The 16,288-nt window shown below is 39.0% G+C and overlaps 1 long non-coding RNA gene across 1 annotated transcript; it reads left to right on the top strand.

Annotated features, from left to right (window-relative positions):
• The first annotated feature begins 627 nt into the window (after nt 1-627).
• LOC142166589 (uncharacterized) lies at nt 628-1,706 on the top strand. The gene is made up of 2 exons (XR_012696998.1): nt 628-915; nt 1,242-1,706. It is a non-coding gene; the product is annotated as an uncharacterized LOC142166589 (long non-coding RNA).
• Nucleotides 1,707-16,288: the final 14,582 nt, after the last annotated feature.

Here is a 16,288-nt window from a genome sequence, read left to right on the forward strand (position 1 = left end):
CTTATAATTTGTTCATACGGTGTATTTGTGTTAAAAAATTCATTAAATATATACAAAACTTAAATTTAAAACCTAGTTATTAGTACCAGGGGCGGAGCCAGAGAGTTTGATTCCTTTTTCGGCTGAACACAGTAATTTTGGTTCAAACCTTGCATTTATCTGAAAAAATTCATTAAATATGTACAATTTATTAATATAGAACCCAGTAACTTAATATGATTAGAATCTCGAACCCACAAAATTAAAATCCTGGCTCCGCCTCTGATTAGTACTTGTAGTCATCATTTTAAAATTCATAATCCATAATGTGGAAATCCTAGCTCCGTCTATATTCACGTCGCCTTTACCTGTTGTCTTATTTTCAAGATTGTAATTCCCACATTTTAAGTAGGCTTACCAATAAATATTTTTGGATGCCTGAAATTTTTTTGTATTTACGGTGTACAAAATTTAAACTCGTAAAAGATAAATAAATCAACATCACTTCTTCTGTTGAGACGTTGCATTCTATTTTTATAAACAGCACAAGTCCATTGACTTATTCTGCATGCTCTTGCTCGTACCTCTATATATTAACTACTCTTCAATTCAATAGGACCCTTGAAAACCTTCTTAATATATATTTAATTTGCAGTGGACTAAATGAATGGCCCAACTTAGATATCTAGAAATCTTCTTTTCCTTCTTTCATTCATCCAAGAAATAGAGAAAGGGTTCAGGTCGGGATTTATCAGTCGAAGCAGAAGACAATATACCTTGATATTTTTGATCATTTTTTGATTCAACGCATTATCGCTATACAAATGGTGAGTGATGGTAGCAATGATCGTCCTCAATATTTACAAGATTTTCTTCTAATTAAAGATGATGACAAATTCTTTTCAAGACTATTGTCTAAGGAAAATTCAAATAAAGGTGAGTCTTCTTTTAAATTTTATTATTATGAAGGATCTTCTTCTAGTTCAATTCCATTTCATTGGGAATCTGAACCAGGTACACCAAAACATAAATTTGCAAATACTATTCTCAATCCTCCACTTACTCCACCACCTTCATATCAATCAATTTCACAATTAAAATCTTTGCAAAAAGTTCATTCAAAACGCAAATTTTATCACTCTATTTTCTCCAAGAGAATTACTCATTCACCATCAATTATTTCTCCTACATCATCTCGTTCGTCATCTTTTTCTATGTCTTCATTGCCATTGTTCGCGTTTTCCAACCCAACGAACGTTCAGAGTTCGCAGGAGGGAGGTACTTCGCCAACATCTAGACACTGCTTTGGTTCAACAATGGGGAATTCGAAGCGTTTTCGTGTTAACTACTACTACTCTATGAAGAAAGTGAAGAAATTGTTGTCCTCCTTTATTCGTATTCGTGCTTCTAGGAATATAAAATGATTGCAACAAACTCAACATTATTGTCAGCAGAAACGGATTCAGAATTTAGACTTCGTGGATTAACAATAATTGCGTTCTCTCTCTATATATGTATGTTTTTAATTTCTCTTTCACATATATACGTGGTTCGAGTCAAAAGCAATAAGTTCAGTAGAACCTACTGCGAGTGGCTAGATATATGCCACGGGTCACCATGGTGTTCATCTTGTGTGAATTGTAATGTGTTTCTAATTTCCTGCTCTAAATGTATATTCAAAATATCCAGGGAACAAATATGTCTATATAAATTTCTCTTTTCTGTTTTGTTGTTGTGATGGATACTGTCAAGATAAATTTGATACTATTTGTCTTGAATCGTTACTAATTAAAGTGTGGATTGTCTAATTTAGTCTTTACAATCTTTTCCTCAATTTATATATTTTCCCATTTATTTTCTAGATCTGTTCTTAACTTTGATCAAGGAAATTTCACGGATGAGAAGTATCAACAGGGTTTCCAATAATCTCTATTTTTTTTCATTTTGTTCATGCAATTCAAGAGAAGAAGTTTGTAGGTAGAAACTTCAGAAAGAGTGGGACAGCTGAATATAATATATCAGTCAATCAAACAAGTTGGAAGTATAATACATTGAGGTTCTTATGGTCAGAATTATCTATGCTGGTGGGAAGTAACAGGTAGCCAATGAAATAATCGAAACGTGCGTACATTATTTTGAACATCACCGTCATAAAAAAATAAAAATAAAACATGCCAAACAACAGAAAACACAAGTTACGAAAATAACTCTTTCTTGCCTCTTCAAATATTGTCAATATGTCTGTTGGAAATTTTAAAAAGAGAAAAAAGCCCGGAACCTATTAATCCAACAAAGATAGTTCAGTTGGTTTGATTCTCCAACTTGTAATTGTTTGACCCAAAATTTATATTTGCATTTAAAAAAAAATAGATTTTCTAATATAATAGAGTTAATCTTAGCCAGTATTAATATCCAATAGATTGTTTATTTAAATTCGTAGCAAAATATCACGAGTGGGAAATAGACAGGGGAGGGGGAGTTGACTGTAATTGAGACACGTTTTTCGGATGGACGATATGAATTTTTTCGAGATAGTTAATCATTTTTTTAACCGTGAGAGGATGGATGTATTTCAGCTCGAACGAAGTGAGAGGGAGGTCATTCAGAACCCGCTGGCTACCTAAACTCGGTGGGTCTGGTTGGTCGTCATGCTCGTCCCCTTGTTGTGCTACATGGACTCTCGTGATTTCTGTATTCGTGCATAGAGCTTGTTCGCTGAGTGATCGGAACCAACCCTACACCACTACAAAGCAAGTGCACGTGATCGACAAGTAATATAGTAGTAAGTAGAGTATCATTCCCACGAGGAATTGTGTTCAACTTCTCGACTGATGAAGACCCAACAATTATCAATTCAAGCTAAATTATCACAAAATATATAAAGAACCAATTTACAACTTACTTAATAATTGCACAATAATTCAACACAAAATTACTACACCAATTACACAATATTTTGATAACAATTTTGGTAAAGATATTCCAGGGTCATGGACTTGCTAGAGATCATGCTACTATTTTAGCTTAAAATTAATTTATTGAATTATCCGGGTTATTGATTATAGGGTTAATAATATTCATAAGAATCTTTCGAGTTCTTATGCATCTATTCAAGTTAAATTAATACCTATATGTCTATGGTATTAATATTAATTCAAATGCATTTGCAAATCCTATTTCTCAACCAAGCAAGGCAATTAAGTATAGTTCTATCTTAATTGCGAATCTTTCACCCGATGCCCAGGATCCGGATCTTGCTCTATTTGATTCTATATGCAATCAAGAATTTCCTTTTTCAAGTTTAATTCATGATTCATAAATAATATTTCACTGTTAGCTACGCAGTAAAATAATTAGAAGCAGAATCAAATAAACAACCCATAACGATAAATTCAAGATCTTCAATCTAAGCTTCAAACAACAAGATCATCTAACATCCATGACCCAAGAATACTAGAGTATTTAGCTACTCATAATCATACAAAAATCAACAATAAAAGTCTTAAACATAATATAAACAAACAAATAGAAGAAAGTTTAGAAGAACTCTTTGAATCCTTGCTCCAAGATGTTGTTCTTCTTCTCCTTTCTTAGCTCCAAGATGAAGCTCCTCAAAAAGTTCCTCTTTCTAAAATTATTTCTTCCTCTAAAAATCTGATCTTCTTTCAATAATGGAGCTTTTGCTTTATGTATATTGAGTGGGATTAAGAAGAAATTTCAATTTTACCCCTAAATAACGATTTTCCGGGTTGGTAGTGCGCGAACTATTGCGCGAACTACAGAGTTCGCGCACTACTTCGCGCAGTATTCTGCCTCTGTTCCTTATACGCGCGAGCTACCGCGCGAACTTTGTAGTTCGCGCATTTTCACCCTGTTCCGTTTCGAATTTGGAAAAACGTAAAACATGAAAGTTGTAGCCCTTTGAGTTATCTTTCCAACCATGTATTGTGAAGCCCAAATGGATTCTTTAGAAAATAGTTATGTGTATTTTACTAAACAGTGCGCAGTATGCCTGCTCGATTCTTCGTTTGCTCTAACTATCATCCGTTGACCCCCAAACACGATCCCGGCTTAATTCCTTGAGCTTTTACACAGATTTCAAAGCTCCAAATCACTTGAATTCATTCCATAACATCTATATAGCTCGGAATCACTCCTATAAGGCATAAAACACACAGTTAGTGCAAGACACTAGCGATTAAAGCGCAAACTCAACTAAAGTGCAGTAAATTAGAGTGTAATAATCGACTAAAATATGCAATTATAGCCTATCATCAACACCCCACACTTAAACCATTGCTCGTCCTCGAGCAATCAAAAATTTACTCTATCTATGAGAATCCTTCACTCAACCATTTCCCTTAACGCATTACACCTAGAACAATGTACATATATTACGCCTAGCAGTGACAATCCTAGCCTCAAAGTCAACTCTCAAGTGCCATGAAATATTTACACTTCCTCATAGTACTCTACACAGAAATCAAGACTTGCTTCTCTGTCACGATTCATATGCCCTCACAATTACATCAACAAAGACTGAGTTCAATCCCCCACATTCAATTCATATATTCACATATATCAAGGAAATCACTCACTCTCACAAAAGAGGTCACATGCATGCAATTGGTACCATAAGCTTGCCCTTAATGTAAATCTCTACTAATGTAGGCTAGCTCAATCCAAAATCAATTAGGACTTTTTCATGGTTGTAATGTGGGCTAAGGGACGAGTAGGATGTATTTAGGAATAGCGACTCAACCCCTAAGCACTTTAACACATCACACGAGCAATTTTCAGCATAAATTCTTCAACCCACTTCTCATTTATACACAATATCATCCCAAAAATACGCCCTTCTTCTTTAAGCACTCTATTAATTCATTCTCACTAGCTAGAGCAAAACACAATTTTTCTTGTCACTCAATTTCTGCTAGTGGTGTATTCGTTTACAACATAAGTGCCCCTTTCATCCTTTTATTGGTTCCACTCAAAAGCCACCCCACACTTATTTCCTTCTTACTTCTTTTAGCTCTCCTCTCATAATTAACGTGCTTTAAGAGGTAAAAGGATCAAGACAATGCCAATTAAGAACAAAAGGGTATAGACTTGTAATGCGGGTGCCAAACAAAAGTCTAAAGGCTCAAAAGGGTTAACTAGGGACAAATTTTATTTGTGATAAGCAATTAAGCTCAAAAAAGGTCAAAGAAAGCCTAACATCATTTTTCAAACCAAGCATCACCTCAAATTTCGCTTCAACTCACATACCGGGCAAGTTCTAGACACAAGTACAATACATGGACTAGACAAATACTCACCACACATGGCATATGACTCATTCCAGATCAGCTCATCAAGACACTCCATTACGAGCATTCAATTCAGTACAAACATACAAATTAATGCACTTTCAGTGAGATTCAACAATTAAGACTAAGCGCGTTACATTTTAGGGTCTATTGTGTTCAGGTGTGTCAACGCTATGGGTTCACTTTTCTATAGCTTATAACTCTTTATTTTAGTCTACCTATAAAAAAAATGAAAACGGAAATTAAAAACTACATATGCCCGGTTCAAGATAAACCCTTGGAAAAGAATCGCAGCTTAAAGAAAAACCAAGAGGGAATTGCTACACTACCTAAAAAAACAAAAAAAATAAAAATCTTTTTGTCGTTTTCTTTGGACTCACTTCCCTCAAGAAAATTCGTCTAAAAGATCCGTCGTAGGGAAAAGTCTAATTTTTCTACCATTTTTTTTTCACATAAAAAAAATTAATCTTCTAAAATACTACACAACTACGAAGAAAAGAAATAAGAAGCTAAAATACTAAAAAGCTAATTATCAAAAGGAATTCTCCCACCCCACACTTAAAAGAGTGCAATGTCTCCAATGCACAAATAAAGCAAAATAACAAGGGTGGACAAGAAACTCCCTGAAAGGCCAAAGACCGAAGCACTGGCAGCTCACGGGGTACTCAGACTTCTCCCAAGGATGGTCCTTTGTGCGGATACCTCACACTAGTTCCAACCAGTTGCCTCGCATTTGCACACTTTCAGTGGCTTTTCTTCTATGCTCATAATCCTACAACAAATGCTACAAAGGTAGAAAACTAAAATAAACAAAAATAAATAAAAATAAAAGAAAGCAGTAAAGCTGGGTTGCCTCCCAACAAGCGCCTTATTTTACGTCGCGGCACGACGTGAACCACTTTTTGCCTCCACCTTGAACTTATAAATTGAGCCCCCAACAAGGCATCAAGTCTGTCGCTATGCTTCTTTGGTGGGGCTACAAAGATAACCAGGCCAAGTAATAAATTTTTCACTCGACACTTCTCGGCCTTTGGATGAGGAATGTAATTTTTGCTTTTTGGCACAATAAATTCAAGAATATAGACACTTTCATCCTCACTCTTTGACTTCCCCATAGGGTCAGATGGCTCGATTACTATCTTACTATCTAAACACAATGTGGAAAAATGATTGGAATGAGGTCTAATGCGCCATAACTCATGAATTTTACTACTATTTACATCCCCATTTATACAAACACTCAATTTTTCTAAAGTAGTGTTATCTACTCCCTCACATGACTCTAGAGCACTCTTCTTAACATGGACATCCTCAAGAAAAATATGATCTAATGATTGGTATTCTTGTTTTAGCTCCTCTATTTGGTCTAGAAGATTTTTTTCAGCTTCATACAACTCATCATTAAATTGTTGGGTGTTACACGCATCAACCTTTGCACTCAAATCTGAATCCAAGTTATGCACAACCAAGCGAAAATTATCACTTTTTTGTGCAAGCTCATCTCTCTCCTTAGACCAATCTTTCATCACCGTTGTTAGTAAACAACGTCGTTTCGCAAAATCCACTAATCGAGAATATCCGTCTCAATACCAACCCTTACTCCCATATTCAAATTCAGATGTCCAAGAGGTGAGGTCATGACTAGCCCAAAAATACGGGCCATAAACCTTACCTCTGTATATTTCATCTTCAGATGTCATCCTGAGAGAACTAGAAACATACTAAGAGAAAAATCAAATAGTTATAAAAATAACATATTTACAAAAAGAAAAGAAAATAAAATTGTAAAGATAATCATAAAAGTCTAACACAGAAGAATAGTTAATGTCTAATTCCCCGGCAACGGCGCCAAAAACTTGTTGCGACCAAAACACTCACGCAAGTGCACGTGATCGACAAGTAATATAGTAGTAAGTAGAGTATCGTTCCCACGAGGAATTGTGATCAACTTCTCGACTAATGAAGACTCAAACAATTATCAATTCAAGCTAAATTATCACAAAATATATAAAGAACCAATTTACAACTTACTTAATAATTGCACAATAATTCAACACAAAATTACTACACCAATTACACAATATTTTGATAACAATTTTGGTAAAGATATTCCAGGGTCATGGACTTGCTAGAGATCATGCTACTATTTTAGCTTAAGAATAATTTATTAAATTATCCGGGTTATTGATTATAGGGTTAATAATATTCATAAGAATCTTTCGAGTTCTTATGCATCTATTCAAGTTAAATTAATACCTATATGTCTATGGTATTAATATTAACTCAAATGCATTTACAAATCCTATTTCTCAACCAAGCAAGGCAATTAAGTATAGTTCTATCTTAATTGCGAATCTTTCACCCGATGACCAGGATCCAGATCTTGCTCTATTTGATTCTATATGCAATCAAGAATTTCCTTTTTCAAGTTTAACTCAAGATCCGTAAATAATTATTTCACTGTTAGCTACGCAGTAAAATAATTAGAAGCAGAATCAAATAAACAACCCATAACGATAGATTCAAGATCTTCAATCTAAGCTTCAAACAACAAGATCATCTAACATCCATGACCCAAGAATACTAGAGTATTTAGCTACTCATAATCATACAAAAATTAACAATAAAAGTCTTAAACATAATATAAACAAACAAATAGAAGAAATTTTAGAAGAACTCATTGAATCCTTGCTCCAAGATATTGTTCTTCTTCTCCTTTCTTAGCTCCAAGATGAAGCTCCTCAAAAAGTTCCTCTCTCTAAAATTAGTTCTTCCTCTAAAAATCTGATCTTCTTTCAATAATGGAGCTTTTGCTTTATGTATATTGAGTGGGATTAAGAAGGAATTCCAATTTTACCCCTAAATAATGTTTTTCCGGGTTGGTAGTGCGCGAACTACAGAGTTCGCGCACTACTTCGCGCAGTATTCTGCCTCTGTTCCTTATACGCGCGAACCACCGCGCGAACTTTGTAGTTCGCGCGTTTTCACCCTTTTACGTTTCGAATTTGGAAAAATGTAAAACATGAAAGTTGTAGCCCTTTGCGTTAGCTTTCCAACCATATATTGTGAAGCCCAAATGGATTCCCGAGAAAAAGGTTATGTGTATTTTACTAGACAGTGCGCAGTATGCCTGCTCGATTCTTCGTTTGCTCTAACTATCATCCGTTGACCCCCAAACACGATCCCAGCTTAATTCCTTGAGCTTTTACACAGATTTCAAAGCTCCAAATCACTTGAATTTATTCCATAACATTTATATAGCTCGGAATCACTCTTACAAGGCATAAAACACACAGTTAGTGTAAGACACTAGCGATTAAAGCGCAAACTCAACTAAAGTGCAGTAAATTAGAGTGTATTAATCGACTAAAATATGCAATTATAGCCTATCATCAGTATCAGTTAGCCATGTTTCAAGGGGCTTTTTCATAGGGGGTGGCGTCCCCTCTCCTGCGGACGTGGAGGGTCCTTTCCCGTCTGGTTTTGTTGTGTTGCAGAAAGTTGGGGGGTGACCTTTCTCTTCTGGGAAAGGCCGTAGGCATTATCCCCTCATCATGGGTGTCATAGCCTTCGTTGATAGCATTCATGAGGTTGAAGGGAACGTTATCTATTGCCCTCATTTTGTTTCCTTGGTTACCTACCATGGAAGTTTTGTATGCACAGAAAGGAGAGATAACTTTGTGGTTTGTTAGATTAACAAGTCACGTGAGTTGTAGATCTAATGAAAACTAAAAGATTGGCTGAGAAAATTCCCACAGACGGCACCAAACTGTTTGACCCAAAATTTAGATCTATGTTTAAACAATTATATTTTCTAATATAATAGAGTTAATCTTAGCCAATATTTATATCCAAAAGATTGTTTAACTGATTTCTTAGCAAAATGTCACGAGTTTCGTTCATAGAGCAATGAATGTGCAACAATAAACAATATTCAATGGCCCAAAAATATCACGACCCTAATTTCCACCCTCGGGAGTCGTGATGGCGCCTACTCATAGAAGCTAGGCAAGCCACGAAATTTAGAAATCTTAACTCCTTCATTTTTAGTCTTTTTTAACAATTTGTAATAACAAGTGATCAACATTTAAATAATAGCGAAAGACGAAAATATGCGGAAGACTTAGACTAATATAATACCAAAATCAGTACGAAAATACCAACATACGTCTCTACCCAGAAACCGATGTCACAATGTTCATGGACTGTCTATGAATACTACATACAGATGTATAAAGAAAAGAAATATAGTCTGTCTCGGATACAAATGAAAACAGAACATATAAGTAGATAAAAGAGGCACCGGGCCTGCGGACACATGCAGGACTACCTCGAGGTCTTTGTGGACTGAAGGCTGTCTCCCCAAGTGCTACTGTCCCAATGCTTCTCCGGTATCTGCACAAAGTGCAGAGTGTAGTATCAGCACAACCGACCCGATATGCTGGTAAGTGTCTGGCCTAACCCCGGCGAGGTAGTGACGAGGCTAGGACCAGACTCCAGATATACATGTGCAATTATATAATATACAGCGGAAAATAAACAGGAATAAGCAGTTTAAATGGGAGGGGGTACATGCTTCGGGGAACATATCAAATCCCGCAGAAATAAAGAGAAATATGAAAGAAACAACTCAAAATCTACAACAAGTAATAATAACATTATTGCGGCGCACAACCTGATCCAATATATATCTAACATAGTTGTGGCATGCAACCTGATCCCATATATATAACATTGTTGCGGCGTGCAACCCGATCCAATATATAAAATTGTTGCGGCGTGCAACCTGATCCTATATATATAGCATTGTTGCGGCGTGCAACCCGATCCAATATATATAACATTGTTGCGGCGTGCAACCTGATCCAATATATATAGCATTGTTGCGACGTGCAACCCGATCCAATATATATAACATTGTTGCAGCATGCAACCCGATCCAATATATTTATATACCTTAAACTCAATCATACCACGAGTCCCGGCAAGAGATCAACAATAAACTACACTATCCCGGCAAGGGAATCCAACAGTAAAGTATATACATCCCTGCAAGGGAGAATCAGCTATTACCAATCTCAACTTAATCCCTACTCATCTTAGCTAACACTAATACTCAACCTTAATTAATTTCCACGTAAATAAACTAAAGCCTTGCTCAACATCGAGAATCACCATCCAGAACATCCGTAGAATCATTTAAGAACATAACAAATATCAATTTAAGACTCACGGTCATGCTTGACACCAATATATAGATACTCGTCACCATGCCTATATGTCGTACTTAACAAGAAGCAATGAGCAAATAGGACACAACTCCTAATCCCTCAAGCTAAGGTTAGACCAAACACTTACCTCGAACTTCCACGTCCAATTCAAGCCTCAAACACCGCCTTTCCTTTCAAATTCGGCTCTAAATCAACGGTATCTAGACATATTCGACTTCATAACATCAATAAATGCTAAAAAATCTAATTCCAATGCCTAATTATATCTTTCCAATCATTCTTCCCAAAAATCCAAAAATCGACCCCGGGCCCGCTTGATCAAAACACGAGGTTCAGACCAAAACCCGATCACCCATTCACCCACGAGCCTGAATATATAATTTGTTTTGAAATCCGACCCCAAAATGAGGTCAAATTCCAAAATAATAAAAAAGCCCTAACTCTACCCAAATCCCTAATTTTCTACCCTTAATCTCATGTTATTGGCCTAGAAATCTAGTGGGTGTTGATAAAAATGGAAGGAAACAAGTTAAAGGATACTTACCCAAGAGGTTATGGTGAAGGAGTTCTTCAAAAATCGCCCAAGAGATGTGGAGAAGATGAAGTTTGTGAAAATTTATGAAAATCCCGTAAGTGTTCTGTTTTTGAGACTTAAAAATAACTGGGCGAATTTCTTCATCGTGTTAGTGATAAGCCCATCGCGTTCACGATGAGTTAGGTCAGACAGACCTTCGCGTTCGCGGAAGACGCCATGTTCGCGGAGCTTTGGCTCCTCAAGCCTATGCGTTCACGGGCCAGTGGCCGCGTTCGTGATGCATAAAGTGGTGACCCTCCCCAGCCCAGGCTGTAAGCCTTCGCGTTCGTGATACCAGGCCCGCATTCGCGAAGGGAAGACCCCCCAATGCTTCGTGTTCGTGACTTGGTTTACTCTTTCGCGTAGAAGGAAATTCCTTCAGCCTAATTAACACATCGCGCTCGCGAGGGCCATCCTGCGAACGCGAAGAAGAAAGCATCAGTACACCAGATTAGCTGTTTTCTGCAACTTTTCTTAAGTCTAAATTTTCCGAAACACACCCGAGCCCTCGGGGCTCCTAACCAAACATATGTACTAACTCAATAACACCATACGAACTTATCTGTGCGATCAAATCGCCAAAATAACCTCAATAACAACGAATTAAACCTCAAAATCAAAGAATGTTTCTCAAACTTCTTAAAACATCAACTTTGGCAATTTAGGTCCGAATCACGTCAAATGACATCCGTTTTTCACCAAATTCAATAGAAACGTCTTAAACCATATATAAGACATGTACCAGGCGCCAGAACCAAATACGGGATCGATACCATCTTGTTCTAATCAACTTTAATTTCAAATTTCTTTAAACAGTTTCAGAAAATAATTTTCTTTAAAAATTTATTTCTTGGGCTTGGGACCTCGGAATCCGATTCTGGGCACATGCCCAAGTCCCGTATTTTTCTACGGACCCTCCGGGACCGTAAAATTACGGGTTCGGGTTCGTTTACCCAAAATATTAACTGATGTCAAATTAACTCATTTTATAGCCAAATTTTATAATTTTTCACAGATTTTCATATTTAAGCTTTCCGGCTACGCGTCCGGACTACGCACGCAAATTGAGGTGATGCTAAATGAGGTTTTCAAGGCCTCAGAAATACAAAATTCAATTTAAAAGCAAGTGATGACCTTTTGGGTCATCACATTCTCCACCTCTAAAACAACCGTTCATCCTCGAACGGTCATAAGAAGGAAGTACCTGAGTCGGGGAAAAGATGGGGATAACGGCTCCGCATATCGGACTCGGACTCCTAGGTCGATGCCTCAGGATGCTGACCTCTCCACTGAACACAAACAGAAGGAAAACTCTTCGATCTCAACTGACGAATCTGCCAGTTTAGAATAGCTACCGGCTCCTCCTCATAAGACAAGTCCTTGTCCAACTGGACAGTACTAAAATCTAACACGTGGGATGGATCGCCGTGATGTTTCCGAAGCATGGACACATGAAACACTGAATGCACAACTGATATGCTTGGCGGCAATGCAAGTCTATAAGCCATCTCTCCCACTCGATCAAGAATCTCAAATGGACCAACGAATCTAGGGCTAAGCTTGCCCTTCTTCCCAAATCTCATCACGCCCTTCATAGGCGACACTTGAAGCAAAACCCGCTCACCGACCATGAAAGCCAAATCTCGAACCTTGCAGTCGGCATAACTCTTTTGCCTGGACTGATCTGTACGAAGCCTATCCTGAATAATTCTGACCTTGTCCAAGGCCTCCTGAACCAGATCCGTACCCAACAACCGAGCCTCTCCCGACTCAAACCATCCGATCGGAGACTGACATCGCCTACCATATAAAGCCTCATAAGGAGCCATCTAGATATTTGACTGGTAGCTGTTGATGTTGGCAAACTCTGCTAATGGCAAAAACTTATCCCACGAGCCTCCAAAGTCAATGACACAAGCTCGGAGCATATCCTCCAAAATCTGAATAGTCCACTCGGACTGCCCGTCCGTCTGAGGATGAAATGCTGTGCTCAACTCAATTTGTGTGCCCAACTCTCACTGAACTGCTCTCCAAAAACGGGAGGTAAATTGTGTTCCTCGGTCCGAGATGATAGACACGGTCACACCATGAAGGCGAACAACCTCCTGGATATAGATCTCAGCTAACCTCTCGGTTGAATATGAGACTGCCACAGGAATGAAATTGCTGACTTGGTCAGCCTATCAACAATGACCCATACTGCGTCAAACTTCCTCCGAGTCTGCGGGAGTCCAACAATGAAATCCATAGTGATCCGCTCCCACTTCCACTCGGGAAGCTCAATCCTCTGAAATAAACCACCAGGCCTCTGATGCTCATACTTAACCTGCTGACATTCAAACACCGAGCCACATATGTAACGATATCCTTCTTCATTCTCCGCCACCAATAATGCTGCCGCAAATCCTGATACATCTTCCTGGTGCTCGGATGAATGGAGTACCGGGAGCTATGGGCCTCCTCTAAAATCCACTCCTGAAGCCCATCCACATTAGGCACACAAACTCGACCCTGCAATCTCAAAACCCCATCATCATCTAAGGTAACCTACTTGGCACCTCCCTGCTGCACCGTGTCTCTAAGGACACACAAATGGGATCATTATACTGTCGATCACGGATATGCTCCAATAATGAAGAACAAGCTACCGTGAAAGCCAACACACAACTAGGCTCAAAAACGTCCAACTTCATGAGCTGATTGGCCAAAGCCTGAACATCCAAAGAAAGGCCTCTCACCGACCGAAATATATGCAAGATTGCCCATATTGGCTGGCATTCTACTCAAAGCATCGGCCACCACATTGGCATTTCCCGGATGGTATAAAATAGTGATATTATAGTCTTTCAACAACTCCAATCACCTCATCTACCTCAAATTCAACTCCTTTTACTTGAACAAATACTAAAGACTCTTGTGATCCGTGAACACCTCACATGCCACGCCATACAGATAATGCCTCCAAATCTTCAATGCGTGAACAATGGTTGCCAACTTCAAGTCATGAACCCGATAGTTCTTCTCATGAATCTTCAAATGCCGCGAAGAATAGGCAATGACCTTGCCATCCTGCATCAACACTACACCAAGCCCAATACGAGATGCATCACAGTAAACTGTATAAGGCCCTAATCATGTCGGCAAAACCAACACTAGTGTCGTAGTCAGAGCTATTTTGAGCTTCTGAAAGCTTGCCTCACACTCGTTCGACCATTTGAACTGGGCACCCTTATGGGTCAATCTAGTCATCGGGGCTGCGATAGATGAGAACCCATCTACGAACCGACGACAATAGCCTGCCAATCCTAAGAAACTTCGAATCTCTGTAGCTGATGCTAGTCTAGGCCAGTTCTTGACTACCTCAATCTTCTTCGGATCAACCTGAATACCCTCTGCTGATACAACATGACCCAAGAATGCAATTGAACTCAACCAGAACTCACACTTCGAGAACTTAGCATATAACTGACTATCTCTCAGAGTTTGAAGAACTATCCTGAGATGTTGCTCGTGCTCCTCCCAGCTGCGAGAATATATCAAAATATCATCAATGAAGACTATCACTAACGAATCCAAATAAGGCCTGAACACTCGGTTCATCAAATCCATAAAAGCTACTGGGGCATTTGTCAACCCGAATGACATAACCAAGAACTCATAATGGTCGTACCAAGTGCAAAAGGTTGTCTTAGGTACATCAGACGCCCTAATCCTCAACTGATGGTAGCCAAATCTCAAGTCAATCTTTGAAAATACCTTGGCACCCTGAAGCTGATCGAACAAATCATCAATCCTCGGCAATGGATACTTATTCTTGATTGTAACCTTGTTCAACTACCGGTAATCAATACATATTCTCATCGACCCATCCTTCTTCTTAACAAACAACACCGGTGCGCCACAAGGCCAAACACTATGTCTAATGAAACCCTTCTCAAGCAAGTCTTGCAACTGTTCCTTCAACTCTTTCAACTCAAGCGGGGCCATACGATATGGCAGAATAGAAATGGGCTGAGTGCCCGGAGCCAAATCCATGCAAAAGTCAATATCCTTGTCGGCTGGCATACCCAAAAGGTTTGAAGGGAATACCTCAGGAAACACACGAACAACGGGCACAGAAGCAATAGAAGGAACCTCAGCACTAGAATCACGTACATATGCCAAATAGGCCAAACACCCCTTCTCGACCATGCGCCGAGCCTTCACATAAGAGATAACACTATAGGTAGAATGACCAGGAGTCCTTCTCCACTCTAAACGAGGCAAACCTGGTAAAGTTAAGGTCATAGTCTTGGCATGACAGTCCAAGATAGTGTGGTAAGGTGATAACCAGTCCATCCCCAATATAAAACGAAATCGACCATGTCTAGAAGCAACAAATCTACTTGAGTCTTAAGACCCCCAATCACAACTACACAAGAGCGATGGACTCGATGATCTACCACAATAGAATCACCCACCGGTGTAGACACATAAATAGGAACACTCAATGAATCACTAGGCATGACTAGATATGGTGTAAAATAAGATGACACATACGAGTATGTAGACCCTATATCAAATAACACTGAAGCATCTCTATCACAAACTAGAACAGTACCTGTGATAACCGCATCTGAAGCCTCAACCTCGGGCCTGGATGGAAGGGCATAACATCGGGGGCTGGGCCCCACCACTCTGGACTATATCTCTAAGATAGCCTGCAACTGGTTGGCCTCCACCTCTAGCGGTCTGAGCTCCATCTCTAAATCCTCTACCTCCACTTCTAGCACCTCTACCCCCACTTCTATCTAGCTGGGCGGGCTGTGGAACACCTGGAGCCTGAACCATAGCACGGGGACCCTGCTGCTGCGATTGAGTACCCACCAATCTCGAAAAAGCCCTCCTGATATGAACATACTCACCACACTCATAGCATCCACCTGAGTCTACGGCTGAGGAAACTGAGACTGACCCTGGCAACCTAAATGACCACCCCAAAAACTCTAGAGCGGCGGTGCACTGATAGGAGCTGGTGGTGCACTGTAGGACTACTGATCAGAATACTGCATTTGAGGACCACGGCTACCTGAAGCACCGTGAGAAACCTGAAGTGCTGACTGGAAAGGCCTATGAGGATGGCCTCTACCATATGAATCTCTACCTCCAGATGAGGTACTACTGAATCTGCTTGAATGACGGGGCCTCTTGTCCGA

Source organism: Nicotiana tabacum, chromosome 11 (genome assembly GCF_000715075.1).
Source record: "Nicotiana tabacum cultivar K326 chromosome 11, ASM71507v2, whole genome shotgun sequence".
Lineage (NCBI taxonomy): Eukaryota > Viridiplantae > Streptophyta > Magnoliopsida > Solanales > Solanaceae > Nicotiana > Nicotiana tabacum.